The sequence below is a fragment of the Cryptomeria japonica genome, chromosome 8 (assembly GCF_030272615.1).
Source record: "Cryptomeria japonica chromosome 8, Sugi_1.0, whole genome shotgun sequence".
In the NCBI taxonomy this organism is placed as follows: Eukaryota; Viridiplantae; Streptophyta; class Pinopsida; order Cupressales; family Cupressaceae; genus Cryptomeria; species Cryptomeria japonica.
The window spans coordinates 343,158,967-343,165,243 of NC_081412.1; positions in this window are offsets into that span (position 1 = coordinate 343,158,967).

Below are 6,277 nucleotides of genomic sequence, written 5' to 3' on the forward strand. Positions count from 1 at the left end.
TTGTCAAGATTAGGGGCCCATGGCTTAGGTGACCAATTTTAGGATACTACAAGCATGCCATATATTTTATCAGGAAGAACCTGTAGGAAGAAGAGTTAAACTACACAATAATAGAGAAATAAATGTTAACAGTAGTGTATTCCCTCAATAAATTTAGGCATTATATCACTGGTTACCCAGTGTTTGTTCATACTATCCGTGCAACTATCAAATATCTCATGAATAAACCTTTGGTAATAGGCAAAATAGCTACTTGGTTATTGTTTCTGTAAGACTTTGATATCACCATCATAGACAAACCAGGGAAGGCCAATGTGGTAGCAAATTTTCTTTCAAGGCTTACCACACCTAACAATGAACTTGTTATAGATGACTCATTTCTAGATGAGAACCTCTTTGCTATCAATACTTATACACCATGGTATGGAGATATAGCCAATTATTTGGTTTAATCCAAAGTTCCTCCATAATTCTCACATAAGGAGAAAATACTACTGGTAGAGAAGAGCTTTCCATACCCTTGGATTGCAGGATGTTTATATTATACTAGACTAGATAAAGTCATGCGAAGATGTGTTAGAGAAGATGAGACATAAGGTATTCTTAATGTCTACCATGATGAACCATGTGGAGGACATTTTGCTGCAAAAATGACATCAATGAAGATACTCAACACTGGATATTACTGGCCATTGCTACACAAGGATGTCATAAAGTGTACAAGGAAGTGTGATAGATGTCAACGAATGGGGAGACAAACTAAGTCTGATGAGATGCCTTTACAAACATAGGTGGTTGTCACTCCATTTGATAAATGGAGAATGGACATTTCTCTAGGGGATTGGGCATTATTATATGACTCTAGATATCAAGATAATCAAGGGAAATTACATAAAAGGTGGATGGGGCCATATGAGATTGCAGAAGTCTTTGACAATAGTGTTGTAAGTCTCACCATTTTGGATCCAGTCCATTTTAAGTTGTTGGTAAACTATCATTGACTTCACCTCTATCACAAGCCTACTACTAAATAGGAGTTCCTATAGCAATTCACGACCAATTCAAATTTAAAACTTCTTGCAGCACCATTTGGCAGGCTTCCTAGTTTGCCACGTGATGAATAAGTTTTAACTTCCTTCTTCCTAATAAAGTTTTCATGTACACATGAAAACACTTTTTTTCATCTTTCATTGTCATTCCACCTCATCACCTATCTTTCATTTTCATCTGTACTCATATTTCTTAATCTCTTCGGATTAGTTGTCATGTTGCTTGCTTATACGACAATCACATCAACACCTGTACTGATTACTTTTTATGCTTTTCCATCTCAGGTACATGTGCATATATTGTAATTATTACTTTTCATGGCATTTCCTTCAAGCTATTTCCCATTATAATTAATTATTTTTATATCATTTATTTGGCTCATTGTCTTTTATTTCTATCCCTTTCCATATGTGGACCCATGCGACATTTTTGGTTGGGGGAGGGGTCATTATATTGCAAAAAAACTTCAACTTTTTTTTTATGAACTATCCTAAGCCTAGAGTCATGTTTCCTTTTAAATTATTCTTCAGACCACCCTAATATCTTTAGTTCATACGTGTGACAAAATAGATGTTATCATTAACTCCATAGAATGTGAAGGTTGCGGGTAGTAAGACATTAAAATTTGGTAAGCTTCAGTTACAAGGAAATTGCTCTATTTTGAGAAAGGCTTAAATTTTGGAGAGATGGGAGGACAACCCATTAGGCATGAGCTTGTAGATCATGAACTCCTTTCAGATGGTGAGTGTGAACCTGTGTTTTGAGTGAGTGGGTGGCTAGATTATTTTCTCAAACTTGAGAGCTTTGACAATGGAATAGCCTATGAATTTGTATTCACATTTCAACAAGGAGAAGCCATGGTGTGAGGGATTAAGATAGTAGCTATAGAGGAGAAAACAATAGAGGTTACTGGGCTACCTACAGATAGAGAAAAGTGTTTAGATACATTTGATGCAAGGTCAGCTAGATCTGGATTCACACTTCTTGGAGATCCTCCATTAAGGGTTAGTAGGTAGGGCATAAGTAGGATGTCTTTGCCAGAAGAATGGGCCTCTAGAGTAGTATATATTATCAAATATCTCACCTGTGAAGGTTGACAATCTTTGCTCCATGCTGAGTTTTAAGATGCTCTCTCATCTCTGCCATAATAGACATATGAATGTTCCAAGTGTCTTGTATCATAATATGTTGAAGAGGATGACTACATAAACACAAAAAGATAGGGAAAATTTTGTTACCCATCATTGTTTGATTAAATTGTTAGTAGAAAGAAGTTTGCATGAAACAAGTCATGGGTTATCTTGGGACAATTTTTTTCAAGAATGAAAGAATTTGAAATTTAGAGCCTGTGCTTCAACCCACCATTTCTAGGATGAGAGGGTCAATAAAATCAACACTAGGAGCTTCATCTTCACAGACTCATAATGAACAAATTCTTTCTGAAGAAGAAAGTGCTAGCCCTGAAAAGGTGAAAAGATTGCAAACCCTAGTTCCCCCATCCTCTACCAAATGACAAAAGAAGTTTTATGTAGGAGACACTACTCAGACATAAAAAGTAATGAGGAAACAAGAGGTAATTACTAAAAAGGTAGCAGGTGCCAAAAAGGGTAGTCCTCATAAACTTAGGACAAATGAAACAAAACCCTCATCTGCAATTCCTCCTATAGCCAAACCAAAAACAATGTTAATAGAAAATTCTAAAATGCCTTTAAGGTGAAGTAAGAGGGAAGGCATAAAACTAAGGGTAGAGTAAAACTAGCTCCATAATAAGTGGTCATACAGAGTGACATTAAGTCAGATAATGACTCTGTTGAGGAATTGGTAAATAAAATGTATGGTAAATCATCTTCCAGGTTACAACAACGGTCATCTTTCCTTGACGATTCTCCACTAGAAAATGCATCCATGGAAGGAGGTGAGGGGATATCTTTATCAGCTGAGTTAAATACACTATTTGAAAAAGGGATGGTCAAACAGAAATGCAAAGAATGGTTGGTTTAGATAAACTTGCACTAGTTGCAGAGAAGATGTCTTCTGTAAAGGAAATGAAGATGAATTTACCAATACCTCCACCATTTTTGTGGTCATATTTGTTACTAGAAATGCATCAATCTATTCAAGAAGAACGAGAAACCTGGAGGAGAGAGAAAGAAAAGTTGCAGAATGATATTAATAGGAAGGATAAAGAAATTTTGAAATTAAAAGCTAGTATAGGGCAAATTATGGAATTAGTTCCTCAAATTATCCAGTGTAGACCTCCACCCAGGGTATATTCTCTTCACTTAAAAGAATTATACCTTTCGTATCAATTGTCAAGAGAATTCTCCGGTATTTTTTCTTCTCTTTTAACTTCTAAGTAATTTTTGTGTGCATATGAAATCTCAAGCTCTTTTGATAAGAATTTGCTTTGTGAGCTATACCTACAAAATTATGTTGTCCCTATTGATACCCTTTGGAACCCTCTTTTGTATATTGTTGATGTTGAACTCAGCATTCATGTCCTATATTCAAAATCAAAATAATTGGGGACAACAATTTAGGAAATACAAAGATGTGGAGCTAACTACTCCATTGGAATTGAGGGTTGAAACATCTGATTCGATTAATGTGTTATGCCAATGGAACCAGAATTTTTGTGACACCAAATGCAGGGATATTGTTAAGGTATTAAGGGAACAAGTATACCAAGATTATGAAAATGTGGCCTAAACCTTAGCATGAATAGTATTTGGTTATCATTCTTAGAGGTGGACTGGGTTACCAGATGAATTGAAGCAGCAAGAACTACACTCCCTTCAGAATTATTATGCAGTAGTGAAAAGATCAGTGAGATACATTCAGTTAGGTAGATCAATACAAGAAAGATGGATTCCACTTACATTTCATCCTCCACTATTGTTGTGGTCTGTTCCAAATTGGAAGGATCTTCAATCATACAACAAGGAATTTGAGGACTCCCGATGGAAAGAAATAGAAGAAACTCAAGGTTTTTATTGGAATCCACTTGTTCAAGCCACAGGGAAAAGTGAAGTCACTGATCTTAGAGAAGAAACCTTAGAGGAGCATGCCAATGCTTAAGGACAAGCATTAGTTAGGCTGGGGGAGTGATGAGTCACCTTTTTGGTCTTTTTATATGACCTCTATGTTGAATTAGAACTATCATTTCATGATTAAGACATTGTGATTATGATAGATATAAGCCTTTTTGTGTTTGACTCATGAACCTTGTTATCTGCTAGATAGCCTTATAAATGATATAAGAAATCTATATTAATGATGTGGAATTGGTTGACTAAATGTTGATTAAAGGAAATATTATGCATATGTATGTTGTGCATGTTAACCTCGGTGTGTGTTGCTAGTAAGACTGAATCAGCAAGGGACATCTATTATTGCTTCATAGAGTTGCAGTCACAATCAGATGGAATTAGCTAAACCAATCAAGCCAGTAGCAGATGCTTTAATAAGACACCTAGGTGCAGTTGAGGCAGTTGTTTGTTTCAGAAATCTGTTAGATAATCGAGGATATCTAGAGAGAGATTTGTTCTATATTTGTGCATGAGACTGAGTCTTGAGATGATTTATTTTTCTATGTATTTACTTTCAATAGAATTTATCCTCCTAGTTTGTTTGGAGTGGATTGACTGAGTAATAGTTATAGAATTTCTTATAAATCCATCAGCTTAAGGATGGAATAATGTAATGCAGTTTTATCTTTTATCATAACTTAGTATATTTTGTTTTACAATCTGAATAAAGAGTAAGAGACTTCATTTATGTCATCATTATTGTCAAATAATCACTATCTCAATGATATTGTCATAGTTCTTAGATCTGGTTAGGATTCTGGAAGCTTGTCCAGGGGGGCCACTTGGGGAGAGTTCCATCTTTGTCACATTACTTCTTTATTAGGTAATTTTATTAGAAAGTTGATTTCTATCACTTAAATCTTTTAGTTGTCTATCCTGCAGCTACAAAAATTCCATTCTATGTCTGTTCCTGCAGCCAAATTAAAACAAAATATTATGTTACCAGCTAGTTAGTTCATTTTTTGTATGAAGATATAGGTTTTGACCATGGTAGACTAGATTGATGTCGGTAAAGTAACATTAGAATGTGATGCTTTCCATTCATATTTTATTAAGCCTCTTCAAGTTAAATTAGCAGTCCTCATGAGTTTCTTGGTGCACATATAGTACAAAACCTATTTCAAGTTAAATGTTCCTGGGCTGAAAAAGTAAATGATTTTTTTTCAATGAGTTAGTAACTATGAGATACAGAGAATTGAACCATTAAGTCAAGATCATGTGTCTAAATTACTAGGGCATTATTAGGAACCAACACCTATTGCTCCATATCCAACAACATCTCTGAACCAAGAAGCACTCTATCCTCTACACAATCCCAACACAAAGGCATATGATACGGTCGCATGTACAAAGCCTCAAAAGAAGATATGCCAATTGAACTATGATAGCCATTATTGTAGGAAAACTACACCAAATAAAGGTAATCCTCTTATCGAGACTACTAATCCATAACAAACATCTACAACATATCCTCTAAAACCTGATTAACTCTCTTAGTTTGCCCATCTGTCTCGGGATGATGTGTTGTACTAAAGTTCAACTGGGTTCCAAAATCATGCTAAAGGGAGGTCCACAATACTGAAGTGAACACTGGATCACAATCTAATATCATATTTCCAATTGGGAACTAGGTTTGACTACAACAAACTTGCGGGATGTTGATGCTCTGCCTTTAGTCATTGACACTCCAAACATCGGGACACAAAATATGCTATATCTATCCTCATATCAGCCCAACGATACAATTGACAATGATCTGCATGCATCTTCTTGACACCTGGATGTGTCGAGTAAGGTGCATGATGTGCCTCTGTCAATATCAAAACTCAAAGTCCATTAGAAGGTGGAACACAAATACATCCCAAATGATGAAGGAGACCATCTAACTCCAACACATATCCAACAAATATCCCCTCAAGAACTTTCCCTGAAGCAATCTTCGCTCTAACCTCCTTGTACCAAGCATCCAAAGGAAGTGCACTATAAATCCAACTCCTCAAATATACGCTGAGAGTCAGCACTGAAATCTCATGCCTCCTATGACAATGCATCAATCACTACATTCTACTTACCTTGAATACACTTCACTTAAAAATCGTACTCGCAGAGAAACTCCATCCAATGATGTTGGCTAGCAT